Source organism: Pongo pygmaeus, chromosome 18 (genome assembly GCF_028885625.2).
Source record: "Pongo pygmaeus isolate AG05252 chromosome 18, NHGRI_mPonPyg2-v2.0_pri, whole genome shotgun sequence".
In the NCBI taxonomy this organism is placed as follows: Eukaryota; Metazoa; Chordata; class Mammalia; order Primates; family Hominidae; genus Pongo; species Pongo pygmaeus.
Window position 1 is genome coordinate 69,417,173 of NC_072391.2, and position 22,043 is coordinate 69,439,215.

A 22,043-nucleotide genomic window follows, 5' to 3' on the forward strand; every position below is an offset into this window, starting at 1 on the left:
CACATGGACACATGGAAGGGAACAATAAACACTGGGGCCTATTAGAGGGTGGAGGGTGAGAGAAGGGAGAGGATCAGGAAAAATAACTAATGAGTAATAGGCTTAATACCTGAGTGACAAAATAATCTGTAGAACAAACCCCCATAACACAAGTTTACCTATACAACAAACCTGCATATGTACCCCTAAATTTAAAATGAAAGTTTTTTTTAAAAGGAAGAAAATATAGTTGGCTAGGATCAAGTAGATACAAAACGAACGACATTTTTGTAAGAGATTTAATGCCAAAAAAAATTTTTAAAAAGAAATTGAAGACCTAAATAAATGGAAAGACATCCCATGGTCATGGATTGGAAGACTTCATCTTGTTAAGATTTCAACCCTCCTCCAAAGAGCCACCACCTAGAATTTTTTTTTAATATGACTATTTGAGACAAAGGTGGCCCGTAACCCTCAGTCTTCTATGGAAAGCAGGCCAAGCCACAGTGGAAAGCATTTTTTTCAGTGCCTTTCTTAGATACGGCCAAGGAGGATAATGAGAAAAAATTACCTCCCTGAGCTATGGACAACAGCAATATAGGAAGCTTTCCCCAGAGAGCAGAACCAGAACCTAACCAAATAACAGTTCCTCCTACCTCTAGGGGTCCCTTCCCATGTCATCCCACAAAGAATTTAGAGTTGGCTGTGAATCAGTGACTGCTCAATGATTTTCCTTCTTTCTCCTTCTAAGTGGGAGTGTTTATGGTAGTTACCCTGTCCCTCTCCCACTACATGTTGGGCATGTGGGAACAGGTAACTTGGCTTTTAGTTCATAAATCTGGATCAAGAGGAGTCATGTGAGATCCAGTGTTTAGAGTCTGAAATGTGATTGAATAAGACTTTGGGACTTCTTTAGAGAAGCGATGAAAGTATTTTGCATATAAAAGGGGGGAACAAATATTTATCACTAAAAGAGCCAAGTGTGGTAGATTTTATTACTCTTCTCAATTATTTGCTGCCCTTTCCTGTGAAAGTACTATACATATCACTTATTTTCATTTTATTTTCAGCACCTATCCGTATGAGATGACTGTCTCTTTGACATCAAGCTTGGTAAGACTTTCTTTTGCCAATGAAATGTGGGTATAAGTGAGGTGTACAACTTGCCAGCAGAAGCTTACACAGCCATGTTATGGTTTGATCATTGGTTTGTTTTGTTTTGTTTTTCCCCCAAAGTGGGGGTTTCAGTCACTTTGTCCATCTGAAAACATTTAGTGGGTACTGCCAAATCAATTCAGAGATTACAGCAGAAGGAATGATGGCCTTAATCTTGATCATGTCTTGGGTGTGGGGCTTTTAAAAAATCAGCCTTATTACTAAAGGCGTTTCTCAATTTTATCTTTTGCTGGTTGGAAATTAAAAATAGTTACATTTTTCAATCTCACTTACAAACTAGCAAGTTCCTTTGAGCTCTCTCTTTCTTGTAGTACCTTGTTAAATGTAGCCAACAGAAACTAAGACACACTAGTAACATTTTGTTTCCTATCCTCTTCACTTAAGTTTACACGTTCATTAAGTACATGATCTGCCTCCCTGGAAAAACCAGGCTTAAACAATGCAACTTTTGAATTCAAAAACAGAGAAATAGCAGAATAAGCATTTGACAAAATCTAATACCCATTCATGATAAAAACAGTCAACAAACTAGGAATAGTAGAAAAATTCCTCAACCCAAAAAAACAGCATTTACAAAAACCCCAAAATTAATATCATATTTAGTGGTGAAAGACTAAATGCATTCCCCGTAAGATCAGTAACAAGAGAAAACTCTCATTTTTTCTATTCTACTACTCTCATCATTTCTATTCCACCTTGTATTGGAGATTTAGTGATGATAATGAGGCAAGAAAAACAATTAAAAGCTTCCAGATTGGAAAGGAGGAAGGGATACTCACTTTATTTTTAGATGGCATGATCTTGAATGTAGAAAATCTTAAGCAATCCATATAAAAGCAACTCTTACAACTAGTGAACAAGTTCAGCAGTGTTGCATGACACAAGATCAATAGGCAAAAAATCAATTGTATTTCTATACAGTAGCAATAAACAATCCAAAAATGAAATTAAGAAAACAATTCCATTTATAATAGTATTTTTTTAAACTTGGGAATAAATTTAACAAAAGAAGTTCAAGACTTGTAACTGAAAACTGCAAATCATTTTGAAAGAAATTAAAGACCTAAATAAATGGTCATGGATTGGAAGGCAGCTGTCAAGATGACAGTATTTCCCAAAGTGATCTACAGATTCAACACAATCCCTATCAAAATCCCAGGTGCTTGATTTCAGAAATGGATACACTGATACTAATATGCATACAGAAATGTAAAAAAAAAAAAAAAAAGAATGGCCAAAACAATGATGAAAAATAGGACTGTTAGAGAACTCTCACTTTCTTATTTCCAAACTACTACAAAGCTATAGTAATTAAGACAGTGTGGTAACAGCATAAAGATAGAAAATAGTAAATAAATGAAATAGAATTGAGAATCCAGAAGTTTCCCCTTATGTTATAGTCAATTGATTTTCAAAAGTTGTGGTATGACAATTCAATGAAGAAAGAATAGTCTGATCAACAAATGGGGCTGGAAAAACTGGATATTCATGTGCAAAAGTTACACCATACAAAAAAATTAACTCAAAATCGATCATAGACATAAATGTAAGAACTAAAACTATAAAAGTCTCCGAAGAAAACATAGGAGCAAATCCTGACCCTGGGTTAGGCAATGGTTTCTTAGTCATGACACCAAAAGCATGAGCAACAAAAGAAAAATAGACAAATTGGACATCAAAATTAAAAACTTTTGTGCTTCAAAGTACACCATCAAGAAGGTGAAAGTACAACCCACAGAATGGGATAAAATATTTGCAAATAATCTACCTGATAAATAACTTGTATCCAAAGTAGATGAAGAAGTATTACGACTCAACAATAAAAAGACAAATAATTCAATTTTTAAATGGGCAAAGGATTTGAATAAAAATTTATCCAGTGAAGATATCCAAAAGGTCAATAAGCACATAAAAACATGCTCAGTATCATTAGTCATTAGGGAAATAAAAATCAAAACAACAAAGTTGTCAGTGGGTCAATTCAGGTTCTTGACTTCATGACACAAAAGAATTTGAGAGTGAGTTCAAAGTAAAATAGGCAAAGAAGTTTATTGCAAAGCGAAAGTACACTGATAGCAGGCTGCTCGAGGATAAGACAGCCCCATGTGACACTGGGGAAATTCCCTTTATGGGAAGCTTATTCGTAAGAGGGTGGGGTTGGACGTTGCTGTTAAGCATGTTGCAGGTAGTCTCCTGGGTGCACATGCCAGTTGCTGTACATGCTACATACATCACATGTCTCATTAGCATCTTAATTCTCCAACCAGGGGTGTGTTTTTTACTATTATAATGAGAATAGGTCAACTCAGGGACGCTAATCCTGAGTTTCTCTGTTTGCATGAATTTGGGGATTGTCCCTTCTGCTCATTGTCCTCCTTGCTGCAGGCTGTTTTAATCACAAGTCCCAGATAGTTTGTGCGCTGTCGGATGATTTGTTCTCTCCATCTATTTGGCAAGTTTGTTCTCCTTTAAGGGAAGCTATGACAACAAATGCTGGTTAAGAGAACCTTCACACATTGCTGGTGGGATTCTAAAATGGTGCAGTCACTTTGGAAAACAGTGTAGCACTTTCTCAACATGTTAAATATATAGTTACCAAATGACCAATAATTCCACTCCTAGGTTTAAAACCAGGAAAATTGAAAACATATGTCCACACAAGAACTTGTACAGGACACCTCATAGCAAAATTATTTATAGTAGCCAAAAGTGGAAAAAGCCCAAATGTCAATCAACTGATGAACAGACAAAATATGGTATGTCCATACAATGGAATATTATTTGGCCATCAAAAAGAATGAAATACTGATACCTATTAACTACATGGATAAGCCTTGAAAACATCATGCTAAGTGAAAGAAGCCAGACACAAAAGCCACATATTGTATGATTCACATTATATGAAATGTTTAGCATAGGCATATCTGTGGAGGTAGAAAATAAAGTAATGGTTTCCAGGGGCTGAGGGAAGGAGGGAATGAGGAATGACTGCCGATAGGTATAAGATTTCTTTAGGTGTGATAAAAATATTCTAAAGTCAGATAGTGGTGATAGTTACACAGCTCTGTACATGTTGTGTACATGTACTACAAATCATTGAATTGTATACTTTAAAGGGTTGAATTCTGTGGCATGTGAATTATATCTCAATAAAGTTGTTATAAAAACAGAAATAATGAAGGACAATAGTATTGGTAATTATTCTTATTAGTTACCAACCCATCACAAAGATGCTGTATTCCATTCAATCTGTTCAAAGCATTTATCTGTTGCATATTTGTTCAGAGGATCTAAATGTGTCCAAGCCCAACAAAGATGTAGGATGACCATCTCTTCTGAAGATTTAAGCCAAGTAGAGTTCATTCTTTTCATCCATTATTATTTGCCTTTTTGTGGATCCCTCAGTACTCACTCAGAATGGTTATTTCTTAAAGACTCTATTTTACTTGAATAAGAGCTTTACTAGGTGGTTTGGGTTAGAGCTAGGGGTGTTGGTATGTGTACATATAATTTTTGGTGGAAGGTAATTGTCCTAATGAAGAGTTTTTATCCTAATCCCTTACTATTGGGGGGTTCAAGTGCATACTGGACTACAGGTAAATTAAACCTTAGTTTTCCCTTTAGCAACTTACAGAAATGATTTACCTTAACATTTTGAGAGTCATTTTACCAGTATAAATGGCTTTGTAAGTTTTTATGTTTTCTGACAATTCTGACAGAGTTAATCATTGTCTCATCTGTATATCAGTATCTTGTATAAATTCCTGTTTCTGCCTATCTCCTACGATTTTGCAATCATTTGTATACGTGTCTGCCTCTGACACCAGACTATAAAAACGGAGACAGTGCTTTATTAACTTTGCACCCCTAACACTTAGAACATGTTCAATGCATGTTTGCTAACCAGAACTCCCACTTCCATAGGATTTGTTTTTCATTGCTTGAAGGCTATCTCCCTGAAGTCTTCACTCCTCCAACCTCTTCATGTCAGTCCCCTCAAATTAAAGTTTGATCTATAAATTAATACTTATCCTCTTCATGCACTATATCCATTTCCTTATTTCTAAAGGTACTACTAACCATTATTTCACCATTGGCTATAATGAGAAGCAGCCCGTGACAGTCATGTTAAATGTATCTTCTAATGGGGTTTCAAGCCACCGTATGAGGACAGCTTATCTGTAAACAAGATTTTAAGTGGTAAGAAATAAATACCTCTGTTCATTCTTTCTTCTGACTATCCCTGCTTTACCAACATTTCTTAGCCTTTTTAACCTAAAACAATAGTGGGTCTGAGAAGCTGAGATCTTCCTTCTGATGTTTAAGCACAGACTATGCATGTCTTTTCCAGAGAGAAACAGCTGCCCTTGGATTTAGAATAAGGACAGCAAGAAGCCTGCATATAGCTTGTGCTTGACAGATATTTATTGTTCAGCAAAACCTGCCCCATCGCTAGAGTTTCTATCACTGTGGCTATCAGCCTCTCAAATCAGACATCATGATAATTGATTGAGATCTGAAAGGCATGGAGGGACATTCTTTATAGTTGATTGAAAAATCCATCACTAAACAATACAGCGAACATTATAGTCACAGCTTATATATTCTCTAATGAGGGCTTTTAATCCACACAACCATTGTTTTTCTAGAGATTGACTTGGAGCTCACTAGTTTGATAGGTATTTTCTCACGAAATGGTGTCAACTTGGCCTGACCAGAGATTGAAGTTCTCCAAGACCCAAATAGCCAAAATGTTTCCATCTTTGAAGGAAAAATCCAAGAATATCAGATGACAAATGGGTGTCTTCCCAAAAGTATATCTTTGTGAAGAAAATTTTTCCCACATATCTTTAATAAATGCTTTAAAACAGTGCTATTCAAAGTAAGGTCAATGGACCAGTTTGTTACTGGTTTGTAATAAAATAAATATAAAAATTAAGAATGAACACTTAGAAAATTTTGCAGCAGCATGACAGAGTAATTATATATCTGTGCAATCTTCATCATTAAATACAGGCCTTGTATTTTATATTTCTCTGATATTTTATTTTTTAAGATTAACTTTATTGTGTTTTACAAAAATATTAGTCCATAATGTTTGGATATGTTTTAAAAACTGATCTTTAGCACACACAGTTTGAAAATCACTAATCTAAAACACCATGTCTCATCTCTACTTGTTTGCTAGTCATACTTGCCTTATTCCAATTTTCAGACTTCATCCCATTTTATACTCACTGCCATTTTCTCTAAACATGCGAAACTTAGACTGTTTTGCCTTTAACCTTCAGGCAGTGGATGTGTCAAAGGTTTGAGGCACTGGTAGCTTCATCTAAAGCCCCTCATATTTGGGGTTCATTGCGGTCATGAAACTGAAAAAGCCTCCTTTTGGAGACTGTAGTAATGTATTTGTCATTTCGAGAGGAGAAAAGTTTGTTCCTGTTGGTTGTGACTTTGGCTCCTGGAATTATCAAGCTATAATAGGCTTTTGTAAATGATCCTCTGCCTACCACATTCACAAAGACCATGTGGCCCTCAAGACACTGGAGAACTTCACCTTAATCCTCTGTGCCCTTCCAGTGCTACCCCCACATCATCTCTGCACAATCCAATCAATGTCGGTTCTCCATGAGTATTATTTAAAGTGAACTGATATATCACTCATTGTTATATTTCATTTGATTCTCAAGCCAAGCAGTCAACCTGTCTCCAGGAGAACTATGTTTAACTGATTATGTCTTAACCTATGACATCATATTTTTTAAAGAACACAATTTGAAGACATTGATATCTATTGCCGTTTACAGCTCTTTTTCATCCAGATTGATTATATGCTTATGACAGGAATATGAGTGATGGAATGGAGGGAGCAAGACCAGAATCAGGGAGACCAGTTGGGAGGTCACTGTGTTAATCCAGGCAAGAAATAATGAAGAGCTGATCCAGGGAAGCGACCGTTGAGGAGGAGAAGGGATGGGTGTGAATGATATCTAGGTGTTAGAACATCAGGATTTGGTGACTAATTAGATGTGGGGGTTGAGAAGAGGGAAGTGTTGATTATGACTCCCAAGTTTTTGGCTTGGGGTAACAAAATGGGTGATGATGATATGGGAAGTTACAGCAGGAAGAGCAAATTTGGACAGAAATAGTTGGGAGTGGGGATGAATCCAGCTTTGAGCATGCTGAGTTTGCCATACCTGGACCATCTAGGCAGTTGGATAGATGAGTCAACTCAGGAGAAAGTTCTGGGCTAGAGATTTGGATTTTTGAAGTCATGGGCATATGAGTAATTAAAACCATAGGATTGAGTGTAATAATTTAAAGTGTCCTAGAGTCATCTCAACCTATTCAATTTCTCTTTAAATGTAAGATTTTTATAGTTGTGATTTCTCTATCTTCCATGTGACAAAATGGGATAACCTGGTTATCTCCTACTGGTTTGTGTATGAACACTATGGGATCTTATGAAAAGGGAAGACAATCAGAGAGGTCAGTTTAAATACTTCCTGAACTTGGAACTCTATTATCCTAGTGCCTAGCTCTCCTCATTACCAGTTAGTGAAAGCACACAAATGAATGTGTTAGGATTCCACGTGTGTTGGCCCATTTGATTCAACTCAATCATCACATGCTCCCCTAAGAGGTATTGTTAAACCCATTTACAAATGAGAAAATAGGTTCAGAGAAATTACATGGGTGGAAAGTGACTAAAGTCACCAGCCTTCAGCAGTGTGTACCTCCAGCCCTCTGGTAATATGTGCTGCTGGACAGTAACATTTTCTAGGGCCCTACTTTGTACTGGTCACCCCAAGCACTGGTACCTCTGTTTAGCTCAACCAAATCAGGCACCGCAAAAAAAAATTGCCAATTTTTATGGTTCATAAATTGACTTCTTTAGCTGCGTTCCCAAACACAAATAGCAAACCCTAATGGACACAGGAGAGACAGTTGTCTTTCAAATAAATGTCTTACAATTTTCTGCAATAAATCTTACCAAGAGTGCATCAAGAAGCCTAGACAAAGGACATGAACAGACACTTCTCAAAAGAAGGCACACACACAGGCAACAAGCATATGAAAAAATACTCAATGTCACTAATCATTAGAGAAAGGCAAATCTAAATCACAGTGAGATACCATCTCACACCAGTCAGAATGCCTATTATTAAAAAGAAAAAAGAAAAAAAACATATTGGTGAGGTTGTGGAGAAAAAGGAATGCTTATGCACTGCTGTGGGAATGCAAATTAGTTCAGCCCTTGTGGAAAGCAGTTTGGCAATTTCTCAAAGAACTTAAAACAGAACTGCTGTTCAACCCAGCAATCTCATTACTGGTTACATACCCAAAGGAATATAAATTGTTCTACCATAAAGACACCTGCACACATATGTTCATCATAGAACTATTCACAATAGCAAAGATATGCAATCAACCTAAATGCCCATCAACAGTGAACTGGATTTTAAAAAGTGTGGTACATATATACCATGGAATATTATGCAGCCATAAATAAGAATGAGATAATATACTTTACAGCAACATGGATGGAGCTACAGGCCATTATCCTAAGCAAACTAACACAGGAACAGAAAACCAAATACTGCATGTTCTCACTTATAAGTGAGAGCTAAACACTGAAAACACATGGACATAAAGAAGGGAACAATAGACATTGGGCTTACTTGAGGCTAGAGGGTGGGAAGAGAATGAGGATCAGAAACTACCTGTGGGGTACTGTGCTTATTACGGGTGATGAAATAATCTGTACACCAAACCCCCGTGCCACCCAGTTTTCTCATGTAACAATCCTGCACATGTACCCCCGAACCTAAAATAAAGTTGGAAAGAAAAAAAAAAGAAAGAAATATATAAAAAGTATACAAGAAAAATATTGTACTCATCTGTAGAGAAGTAAGGAAAAAAATATACAAGAAAGAAAAGAAGCCTAAAAGTGGTCATCCTTTTGACCCAGTAATCTGCTTCTGCAAAACTATCCTGAAGAGATAATCAGAGAGGCACCCCAAATGTATTCATAAGTTTGTAGATTTAACAAATAGTTTTGGTGAGCATTTAGCAGTACCAGACGTTATGCTGGGGACTGGGAATACAGCTGTCAATGAGATACAGTCTCTGTCCTGTAAGAGCTCCCAGTTCAGCTCTGTGTTCCCCACAGTGATGGAGAACTTGACCAGGTATCCTGGAAACAGGGGAGAAGAGTGTCTCAGCAGCCTGGAGCAGGGATGGCTTCCCAGGTGAAGTGATGTGCAGATGGAGTCCGTTGTAGGTGTTAGCCTTGAGAAGATGGGAGTTAAGGACATTCCAGGCAAAAGCCACAATGTAACAAAATCATAAGAGAATAAACTGCATCGGGGTCTTTCAGGAACGAGCAGTTTGGAGGTATCATACACCATACTCAGAACCTTCCTTTTACTCAGTAGGCCAAAATTCCTCCCAGTGTGTTCAGAGTAGCCTTAGCATTCCTCAGAAATGCTTTAGGGGCCTATGTCAATGACGGTGGGAGAAGGGCTGGGAATTGGTCCAGGCTCTGAACCCCACCCCTGCCACAACCCAAGTTGCCTGGGAAGTTTTCCTTAAGATGTTGAACAAAAGGCTTCCACTTCTGAAAAGAAAGTTTGAAAACCTTTGATGGGGAGCTACAGATTTCAAGCACAGGAGTGAGCATAGCAGATACACATTTCAGGTAGGTTACCCTGGTGGCTACAGGGAAGATATTTCACTTGGTGTTTAGGTATTTACTTATAACTGGAAACAACTTAAATGTCCAATAATAAGAATGTGATAAAATAATAACAATAAATAGCTACCATTTATCAAGTGCTCATTGTGTGAGGCACAATGCTAAGTACATATATATGCCACATCATTTAACCTTGATAGAAACCACATGTGGTGAATGTTATCAATATTTTGCAGATGTGAGGACTGAGGCTTAATGAGGATAAGTAGCTGGTTTTGCATCACCAAGCTGTTAGAGGGGTGGGGTTGGAATTCTATCCCACGTCTCTCTGACTCTTAAGGGCATACCATTCTGCCTCCTGAGCAATGATAAATCCACATGGAAGAATGTTATACGGCCCTTTGAAATCATATTTTCAAAGACTTTAATAATATGGGGAAATATCAATAGAATAATGTCAATTTTTTTAACTCAAGTACAAAAATATATATGGAATCATCCCAATTTTATTAATCATGCTAAAATGTTAAAAATATTTATCACTAGGTGGTGAACTGTAGGTAGTTTTAATTTTCTTTCTTACAGTTTTCTTCCAAATGTTCTAGAATAAGCGTGTGTCCCTTTAATCATTGGAAGCATAACAAAAAGTTATAAAAAGGATTCAAGGTGAATTGCTGTCATCAGTCATTCTCACCGTAGACTCAAGAGGAAGGATCAGCTCTTTAACACATCTTTCAGAATAACAGTGCAGACTATCCTGTGTGCAAAATGTAAGGGAAATCAGCATGCTAATTATTAGCCATATAACCTTGAAGTTAACGTCTCTGAATCTCAGTTTCTTTTCCTATTAAATGAAGACATTAAGCTAAGTAGTCTTTACAATTCCTAAAAACACTAAATTTTATAGGCTTTTTTTTTTTTTTTTTACTACAAATGAAATCAGGCAGAGGGGCATAAAAGAAATATATTAAATTCTTCTTGGTTTAGTTACATTTTCATGAGCATTTAGGGAGGGTGGGTTTTTTATTAGCTCTCAGCTATTTGGTAATATGGTAATATGCTCAGATGCATTTGACATCCAAGCAATGCCAGGTACTTTCATAAAATTTTTTCTCATCTCATCTTCGCTAAAACCTTTTTAGGTGAGCATTATTATCCTCATTTTTGCTGATGGAGATCAAGGGGTTAAGGAACTTACAAAAGGTCTCTCATGACATGTTGTGGTGAGATTGAAATCCAAATGCTTCTTTGTGAATCTCTAGAATATTGTTAGTTCAGATGTGGAATTGTTGTTTGTTTGTTTGTTTGTTTTAACATTTAAACCACCTTATGTACCAGTTACCAAATAAAATACAGTTTCTGCCCTCAAATATTTTTTATTCTAAGAGAGAGACCAAATTCTTACAAAGAAACAATTCTAAAATTAAAATTAAAAATGATATATAATGGAGACAAATGGAAGCTTTCGGCAATGTGTCTGTATCCTTTAGTGAGAAGAAAATAAAAGGACATTATTATAAAATTGCAAATGGGGGCAGAAACAGTCACTTGTCATTAGTGTCAGGGTCATTTTAATGAAAATTAACCCCAGAAATGCTTGACTAAGCAGTAGAAGCCTACGCACCACTTGGACCTTGACAGAACCAGGGCAGTTAAATCTTTCCTACCTGCACATTAGCTTAAGAGAATAAATCAGTCCAAAGCTACTGGCCATGCTAATTGCTCTAATTATTATCACTGGAAAGGCTAGATAATACCTATGAGGTATTGAAAGATAACCACAGCCCAGAATAATCTAGTAACCAAAGAATTCCCAGAGGAATACTCAGACACTGCTCACAAAGCCTGGGCCAGTTGGATTGGATAACAAAGCATACAAATATGTAGCTTGACAGAGAGGGTGGATTCCATAGCATAGGGTGTAGTCTTCAGCTGGGGATGACCATGTTCAGTGGGAATAAAGTGCTCATAGGAAGAGCTGGGTAGGGAATCTCAGAAAGTAGTGTTTGGTAGCTTAGAGACGCTTTGGCTTCTGAAGACTGTTGCTCAGTGTGTGTGTTTGTGTGTGTGTGTGTGTCTGTGTGTCGGTGCGTGTGCATGCATGTGTGTGCGTGTGTACATGCACATATGATGTCAGGTATAAGAATTAACTGATTTTTCATCTGCGACCTAGATTGATTTCTTCAAATGTGACTACACACCTAGCATCTATGGGCTATGTGAAAAGGATTATGTCTAAATCAGAGCTTCTAGGATTTTGTGAGGCTTTTTTATTATTATTATTATTACTATTATTATTATAATTATTAGAGACAGTCTCACTGTGTCATCCCGGCTGGAGTGGAGGGACATGATCATAGCTCACTGCAACCTTGAACTTCCAGGTTCAAGTGATCCTCCCACCTCAGCCTCTTGAGTAGCTGAAACTTTAGGCATGCACCACCACACCTGGCTAGTTTTTTTTTTTTTTTTTTTTTGCTTTGTTTTTGTAGAGACCCCTTGTAAAGACATGGGGTCTCGCCATGTTACCCAGGCTGGTCTTGAATTTCTGGGCTCAAATGATCCTCCCGCCTTGGCCTCCCTAAGTGCTAGGATTATAGGCATAAGCCACTGTGCCAGGCCAGTGGGGTCTATTGACTTCTTAATTTCCCTACTGTCCTGAGATAAAAGAGTGACCTAAGGTGGTAAGCTTGACCTCGGAGACTAAGTGAAACAGGCGTCTTGTGCATGACCAGCATGGATGTGCCTTCTGTGCATCATTTGGGGTGTGGGGAGAGCACATGGTTTCTCCTGCTCAGACATTGCTTTTCTGATAGGCTCTTCTTTCAGGTGGTTAAAGAAGTAACTATTCTGAAGTGTTCTAGTTCTTTGAGGAATGCTGATGTATGGATAAAGTATGGTGGGGCAAAGAACACTGGACCAGAAGTTGGGGAGGTAGCCTCAGCTCCACCACCATGTCTCACCGTTACATTCATCTACAGGTACCATTAATTCTTCATTATTAAAGACAGAACTACATGCTTGTTTATATAAGTAACTCAGAACAAAAAATGTGTCAAAACACATAAATTTTATTGTTAGTAGAGTATAACTAAATTTAAGAAGCCCTTACTATGTGCAAAGTACAGATTCTGTGTGGGATACAAACAAGGCCTGGTTCATATCTTTAGGGATCCTGGAATCTCAGGAGGTGACAGACCAGTGCACATATTGCAACCAATTGAGGTGTAAGAGACAATATGAAATTGCTATGAGCAAGTTGATTCAGTCACTCAACAAGTATTCACAGGCACTGTGTAAACTCTAAAAGCAAATTACTTCTCTCTGAGGCAGGCGAGGCAAGGTCACAGAAGCTTTATGGAACTGAGCATTTGGGCTGGTCTTTGAAGAAGAGGTTAAAATTTGTCAGGCAGAGCAGAAGGGAGGCAGGTGTGACAAAGGTCATGCGGGAGTCAAAGGCATGGGAAAGTATAGAGTGTGCTTGGGAAATAGTGAGTGGTTGGGTTGGGCAAGAATCAAAAATGTGTAATTAGAAAAGGAGGAGATAGGGAGAGATACTCCTGAAAAGATCAATTGTGGCCAGATTCCAGGTGGCAACGTTGAGAAGCTTGAACTTTATCTGTAGACATCAAAGTCTTAGGGCACAGAAGTCACATGGTTTCATCTATGCTGTAAGACAATCTGGCAGTCAACGGAGTAAAGGAGGAGAGACTGGAGGAGGGAAACTCAGGAAGAGGCTCTAGCAAGAGCTCAGACAAGAAAGAGCCAAACTAGGGTGGAGTGGGATGGAAAAGAGAGATGGATATAGAAGACATGGAGGATGAAGAATCCACAGAACATGACACCGATTTGGACATGGGGCCAAGGAGAGGACAGAGTTGCTGATGAAACTTCCCAAGTGTTGCCATCAGCAGCCCAGCCCTGGACAAATTTTTGAAATAGGTTGGCTTTATTTTTATTGCTGCGGAGAACTCAGTGCAGTACCTCTCTTCTGCAGGCCAGGTTCGTGTCTGTTTACTTCCTTTCCACTGTCAAATCTGTCATCTGGAAAGGGTGTGAAATTCATCCTGAAGGTAAGAATTTACAATGCTATCCTTCCCAGGTACTTGCCCTTCAATAGATCTCTGGCCTTTAAGGTGTAGATAGGAACCTTTAAGAAGGAAATTTCTATTCTTAGCTAGTAATTTTCCAATGTGTTTCTCTTCATGTATTATATTCCTTTCAGTATAAGCTTGAAGTTTCAGAAGGTAAGTCCTGTAGCCCCATCCTCTGATAGGTTCCTGGTGCCTGTGACCATGCAGCAGCCCTCCTTTGTCATGTCTACTAGTTTTTGTCCTTTTCCTGTTCTGGGTACTCTACTCAGCATCTCTAGCTTATTGGCCTTTACTTATGATTTGGGCAGGTGACCTGCTACCTAGGAAGTCTTTTATTCTCATGCTTCATATATGTCAAACTTTGCCTTGGTCCAGCATGGTATTCAAAACACTGAATAATTTTACAGCCCAGCCACTGACTTGTCATAAGGAACACTGAGAACACCAACTGTAAACAACTGTTAGGGCCATATCAGAACAGCCAGCCGAGTACCCACTTGGATATTGGCATCTTCTGGGTTACGAGAGCCTTGCAATTAAGGATGAGCCAACAGACCTGTAATCGGGAACTACACCCAGTCTTTTAAAAACGAGATTAAAACAAAATGAAAAATAAAATGCAATCCACTGCACTGCCACTGAATTTCCAAAGATTAGTAATGCCAGTCCACTAATACTGATCCACAACTGTCTCCTAGGCAAGGCAGGAAAGAGCCATGGAAATTCGGTGCTGTGACACACTGCCTCAACTTTAACCTTTCTTCCTTGTGCAGGGTGGGATTTTTTTTCCCCAGTGCCTTTGAGATGTCCTGGAGAACAGGAAGCAAAACTTCCCCCCAGTTGTTGCCCTGCTGCATGCCACTCCCATGCACAGCCTGGGGCAGTATATTCATGTCCCAGTGAGGCTGTGTGTCATGACAAGCTGGCTAGCCTTTTATTAATACCCAAGATTATTCACTCCCCTTTTTATTTGAAAGAGCCAAATAATTTTAAATACCACCCATAAGACTGCAGCTGTCCCCAGAAATGGAATTCTAATTGAATTCCTACTGCTCCTTTAAGAGTCAACTTAAATGTCACCTTTAAATAATAACTGCTGGCATTTACCCAGAGCTTACTCTAAGCCAGGCACTTTGCTAAGGGCTTCTCATGGATTTCTCATTTCATCCTCAAAAAAGAAAAAAACAAAAACAAAAAACTCCAGGGTAAGTACTAGTACTATCCCCATTTTACAGATGTGGAAACTGAGAGGTTAAATAACTTACCCAACATCTCATAGCTGGGAAGTGGGAGAGTCAGCAGCCTAACATCTGGGTCCTCAGCACCGTTACATAGCAGGTACTCAACAAATGACCTGAGGGATGGGCATAGTCTTTGTTTCCCTTTGTGCTGTGTTCTCTGCAGTGGCCCTCACATTTGCAGTGACTTAACCAGCACCTGTCTTCCCAAACTCAACAAGGCCACTGCTCTATCCCCCCAGACCTGATACCATGCTTGGCATATTGCAAGCATGCAATAAAATATTTGTGGAAATAAGAGATAGAAGGAGGAAGGAGGGAAGAACAAAAAGCCTTTCTAGTTTGAGGCTTGGAAAATACAGTGACCCGAAATGAACTTTGGAATGAAAAGAAGCTGAGGGCTGCACTGGTCTTAGGTTTAACATGCCAGGGTTATGCCAGGCATGGTGGTGAATGCCTTTAACCCAGCTACTTGAGAAGCTAAGGCAGGAAGGTCCCTTGAGACCAGGAATTCAAGGCCAGTCTGAGCAACATAGCAAGATCCAGACTCAAAAAAACCCAATAAACCAAACCAAAAAACCCCACCAGGATTGCAACCCCAACTCTGCCACTTACTGGCCACATGACTCCCATGCATATTGCTTTACTTTGAGCTTCAGTTTCCACATCTTGTAGAATGGTTTTCTTTTTTGGAGTTATGAAAATTAAATGAGATGACACATATACCTGAGCCCAGCAAAGTGCCTGCTACTCAATAACTGTTGTTAAGTGAGAGATACAGGGAAGAGGTTGGCATATTTCACCTCATATAGAGGAACATGTAGTCATCACTGATACATAAAATATTGCAAGAGACCAGTAACTGTTTCGAGTGATTCAACCAAATGACTATATGTCTAAACATTAAAGTATGACATATGAAGTATCATCAGGAACATCAATTTTATGTCTCAATGCCAGCTTTACTGAGATGTGTAACTGTTTATATTTATAATGCAAATGTATTGCACGATTCCTGGTCAGAAGAGTTTAAACATCTGTTCTTTTCTCTCCCCCTTCATCCTTCCCGAGAGCAGGTACTCCTTCCCCACACTCTCCCTCCAGCACCCTTCATCTGCCTGTCACTTTTCAAAGACAAGCTCCTCAGAATGAAATCTCTGCTGTCTTTGTTTTCCTGGTTTCCGTTTTGTATCCTAAAATATTCACTCCAAGTTCCGCTTGACAGACGTCCCTAATCTAATCTCCACGTCTGCTTTCTAATTTTCACAGTCAGGATAAAACAAATAGGTTGGAGTTAATTGCCAGAGCAGCGGGCCGGAGCGCTGAGCTGTGATTTATGAGCTGAGTGCAGGCGCTCTGCAACACATTTTTCTTAATTTATTTTTAATGAGTCTCTCAATTAATTTTCTTGGAAACATCTTAATGATGTTGGAGGCGGGTGTTAATGAGGTCTGCACCAGCTTCTAATTTTGCATATTTTAAAGTGCCTAATGTCATCATGCACCCTTTCTTTCTTTTAAGAAGAGATGTTGGGGGTGGCAGGGGGCGAGGATTATTGTTGAATGGAGAATTTTCACTCTTCATGCCTTAGTCTTTGCTTAACCTTTCAGACTTTATGGGCTTTTGGTGTTCTCAGCGCAATCACATGCCCCCTGCTCTCCTTCCCACCCTTGCTCTCTCTAGGTTCACTTAGGCTGAGAAGCTGCAGCAGGAAAGGGAGGGAAAGGGCACAATCCTCAGGAAACTGAGAGTTCTGGGGAGCAGTCAGTGGCCCTAGTGAAGATGTCCAGGGGGTAATTTTGCTAGGCTGATCGACCTTTCCCAAAGCAGACAGTGATTAGGGAAAAATGCAACTGGAAGAAACAACCTGAGGGATATGTTCTTACCATCTGGCCATTTGTTCAGAGCCCTGGGTCCCCTCAATGTGTCTGCAGAGCCTAGGGCACCAGATCCACAGGACTGCAGCACTGTCCACCTTGCATCCTGCAAGGCCTGGAGAAAAATGCCCGAGTACTGTCTCTGAGCCCTCTCTCATACCTCCTGTCTCCACTAAGTCTTCATCATTCTTTATTCTGTGTTTGCTCAGTGGAGCTCATTTTTCTGATTAAATAGTCATTAAATGCTTATATAGAAAATCTAGGAAATGCAAAAGAATTTATCAAATAGGGGAAAACCAAGGTCTACCGCTTAAAGACAACCACTATTCAAATTATGGTGTGTTTCCTTCTAGACATTTTTTTCCTATTAATGGGCTTTTGGTTTTTATTTTATGCATTTGTGATATACTGAATATCCTTTTTTCCATTTAACATTACCACATTAGATAACATGCTTCCTTCAAACATCATTTTTAATGGCTATTTAATATTCCATCTAGCAGATTTGTCATAATTTACTAAACCACTCCACTGTAGTTGGGCATCTAAGCTAATTCTCAAACTGTTATTGCAAATACTTTGTGATGAACATCTTTGTACCGAAAGCTTTTTTAAAAAAAATTAGACGTTAGTTTCTTTGGAATAACCTGAGGAATTATTGATTTAAAAAGTATAATTCTTTTTAAGGCTCTTGATATATATTTCCAAGTTACTTTTCAAAGAGTTATGCCCGTTCATTTCCAACTGCCATACATGAGTGTGTCTGTTTCTTCAATCTTGTGAGAGTATGGAGTATTATACAATTGTATAAAACATTTGCTAAGCTGGCATTTTAAATGTATTTATTTAATTTCTCCACAAGTCCCCTCTTTGGGTAATGTTTCAGTTAAACTGAAGGCTGCTTTTGCTAAAGAACTTTCTAGTCCATGAACCCTAACATGGCCAAGACCTGGATTCTTCTGGTGCATAGCAGAGTCTAAGCAAATGTGTGTTATATTGACTTATCCACAAAATAGAAAATTGAGGACATTATCTCTCCTTTGACTTCCCTGCTTTCCTCTGTGAAGGCTCCCTGCCCTCACTGCCTTTCTGTTGATAATTCCAAGCCTGTATCTCATCCCTCTTCTTTTTCTGGAATGCCAGCCTCAAATTTCATACCATCTGGGTGTCCCACCTCCACCTGGATCTGCCAATGACCTGTCCAGCTCAGCATTTCCAAAACTGAGTACATATCTCCTCACTCATGTTGTCCATCTGGAGCAAACAGGCCCCCCCGCCCACATCGAGCAGCTCCCATAGGCACCAGACATCAGTCTTCTGCTGGACCCCGTCCTCACAGGCCCCCGACATATGCACATTCAGTCAGTGAGCAAGTCCTGTGGATATACCTGTCGACGCCCTCCTGGGTGCCTCTTCCCTCCCATCCCTGCAGTCCTGCTTCAGACCCATCTCTCACCTACACTAGTGCAGAAGTTGTCTCCCTGCTGTCTTCTGCCTGCTGTCTTTCCCTATGTGCCTTAGCCCTTCACGGTGCCAGGGCACTGTCTTTCTAATACAAGTAAAAAGCTCTACAGCAATTCTTTCCTCCTTGAATAAAGAATACAGTTCACAATCCTCAGTAATATATCATGGTGACTACAGTTCACAACAACATGTTGTATATTTGAAAATTGCTGAGAGAGTCCATTTTAAGTGTTCTCACCACAAAAAAAAAGTATGTGAGGTAATGTATATGTTAAATAACTTGATTTAGCCACTCCACAATGTATACATGTCTCAAAACATCATGTTCTAGATCCCTGAGGAGATCTAGAACATGATGTTTTGAGACATGTATACATTGTGGAGTGGCTTGGATCTAGAACTAGAATACCATTTGACCCAGCCATCCCATTACTGGGTATATACCCAAAGGACAATAAATCATGCTGCTGTAAAGACACATGCACACGTATGTTTATTGCGGCACTATTCACAATAGCAAAGACTTGGAACCAACCCAAATGTCCAACAATGATAGACTGGATTAAGAAAATGTGGCACATATACACCATGGAATACTATGCAGCCATAAAAAATGATGAGTTCATGTCCTTTGTAGGGACATGGATGAAATTGGAAATCATCATTCTCAGTAAACTATCGCAAGGACAAAAAACCAAACACCACATGTTCTCACTCATAGATGGGAATTGAACAATGAGAACACATGGACACAGGAAGGGGAACATCACACTCTGGGGACTGTTGTGGGGTGGGGGGAGGGGGGAGGGATAGCATTAGGAGATATACCTAATGCTAAATGATGAGTTAATGGGTGCAGCACACCAGCATAGCACATGTATACATATGTAACTAACCTGTACATTGTGCACATGTACCCTAAAACTCAAAGTATAATAATAATAATAAAAATAATGTTATATGTCATAAATTGATAGTTTTTAGTTAATTTAAAATACTTAATTACTTAATTTTTTAAAAATCCACAGTATGTGACGAGGGGCTTTCATACCATTTGTCCCCTCATGTATTACACATTTTTCAAACATGCCATGCCCTTTGTTGGGGTTACTTCCTAAGCCTGCGATGCCTTTTTTCCCATACCCCATGGAACAATTGCATGCAACCTTTTCCCTGAAGGTTTATTTACCACTGTGGTTTCAACACACCTGGAATATATTTTGCACATGGTAGATGCCTAGTGAACTTTGGCGAGTGAGCGTAGGGATAAGGCATTTGTAGAAATGTGTGTCTTTCAAAGCTGTTACCCACTGTACTTTCTGAAATGTTTTGCACACGAAGTTAGAAGTTGATATTTGAAATTTTAAAGAGCCTTTCAACTTGAGGATTAGATGTTTGTATTTAAAATGTTTAAGTATTAGGCCGGGTGCAGTGGCTCACACCTGTAATCCCAGCACTTTGGGAGGCCGAGGCAGGTGGATCATTTGAGGTCAGGAGTTAGAGACCAGCTTGGACAACATGGTGAGACCCTGTCTCTACTAAAAATACAAAAATTAGCTGGCATGGCGGCTGTAATCCCAGCTACCCAGGAGGCTGAGGTAGGAGAATCGCTTGAACCCAGGAGGTGGAGGTTGCTGTGAGCCAAGACCGCGCCATTGCACTCCAGCCTGGACGACAGAGTAAGACTCAGTCTCAAAAAAAGAAAAAAAAAAAAGTTTAAGTATTAAGAATCCTTCAATCTGGGAAAAATAGTTTTTCAAGGCATTTCTGTTTTCTGGTAGATTCCATTGATTTTTTGCTGGACATTTGTTAATTTCCATTAAAGGATCTATTGAGTGTCTCCCACTAATTCCTTGTGCTTAGTGTAAGTATTGTCAGAAGGTTCCCTGAGAAAAGAGCACAGATTTTAGCTTTAGGTGCTAATTGATTCAAATAAGATTCTGTATCCAGATGCAGACCTAAATATCTAGTAGTCTTAGAGTTCAAACAGGATCTTTCAAGCATTATCTGAAAGCTAAAGGATTTTTTTTAAGCCTTCTGACCAATAGCAACAATTCCACTACAACTGTGTGAGTCTGGCCTTTGGCCCAAACATTTGTCAAATAAATTAATACACTACAAGTGAAACTCTAACATCAGAGGCATTGTTTTGGAGGTATCTTTAAGCCCTGGATTTACACAGAGATCACCAATGGAAGAAAGCAAGATGGGAAGGCAAGGATAATATCAATGGTTTTAGATATGAGGTTGAAAATGACTGGCTTTGGATCTGATACATAACATTACTGTTATTTCTGGTTTGACCATTATGACTTAGAGCTTTTAAAATAGTGTCATTAAATTCCTTGTTTTATTTTTAATTTTTAAAATTTTCTAGCAAAGTATATTGTCATAATAGATTTTGCTGTGATAAATAACCTATTAAAGTCCTAATAGGTTTTGCTATAACAAATAATCTCAAATTTCAGAGACTTAACATGACAAAAGTTTATTTCTTGCTCACACCAAGTTTAAGGTAGACAATTTTAGTAGGATGGCACTTCCAGGCCTCTCCCTGGTGACCCAGGGATCCAGGCTCTGCTTTCCCCTATGGCAGTCTTGGTGTCTTCTGCTGGATCCTCTGTGGTGGGCTGGCCAGTGAGTGAAGGGAGAGTTTATGAAGGGCTATCCTGCAGACCTCAGGGCCCAGCCATGGAAGTGGCATACTTCATCTTAGTGGTATGCCAGAGCTGACTCATTACAACTCTCAAGAGTCACTTGTTAAATTTTGCAAGCTGGTTTTGAAACACAGGCATTATTACAAATTACATTATATAAATATACCATTAAGTAAAAAAAATTAAATGAAAAACAAAGGTAATAGAGGTTGAGTATCCCTTATCTGAAATGATTGGGACCAGAAGTGTTTCAGATTTCAGATTTTTTTCAGATTTTGGAATTTTTGCATATGCATCAGGAAATATCTTGAGGAGTGGGCCCAAGTCTAAACATGAATTTATTCCTTTATATTTCATATATACCCTATACATATAGCCTGGATATAATTTTATATAATATTTTTAGTAATTTTGTGCATGAAACAAAGCGCGTGTACACTGAACTATAAGAAAGCAAATGTGTCACTATCTCAGCCACCCATATGGACAGTCTCTGGTTGTTTGGCGTCATCATCATTCCTGACTCTGACTTTGTATGCTGCTGATAAACAATTTCTGTCTTACATTCATGCACACACAAGTACTTGACAGTAAAAAATAGGACGTACCATTAATTCTGTGAAAAAATAATGTGTTCAGGGTAACTAAGCAGCATAGTAGCATCCCCAGAATACCTGCATCAGCTCTGAAACCACAGCAGCAACCAACAATGGCAGGCTTCCTGCCTCCACCTATGATGCTGTGTTTTGATTACAAGGTTACCCTGCAGAGTATTTTTTTTTAGGTGAGAAGAAACATCAGAAGTACTTAAGGGACCAGGAAATGTTTCCTATAGGGATGAGGAGGCATTCTGCTGGCTT

At 38.9% G+C, this 22,043-nt stretch overlaps 1 protein-coding gene across 1 annotated transcript in view; it reads left to right on the top strand.

The window, feature by feature from the left end:
• The window catches only part of PMFBP1 (polyamine modulated factor 1 binding protein 1), a 171,460-nt gene that overhangs the window by 51,002 nt on the left and 98,415 nt on the right, over positions 1-22,043 (top strand). The window contains exons 4-5 of the mRNA XM_054453195.2: positions 12,670-12,834; positions 13,851-13,926. The gene's annotated coding sequence lies outside the window, so the exon portion shown is untranslated. The remainder of the gene's footprint in view (positions 1-12,669; positions 12,835-13,850; positions 13,927-22,043) is intronic.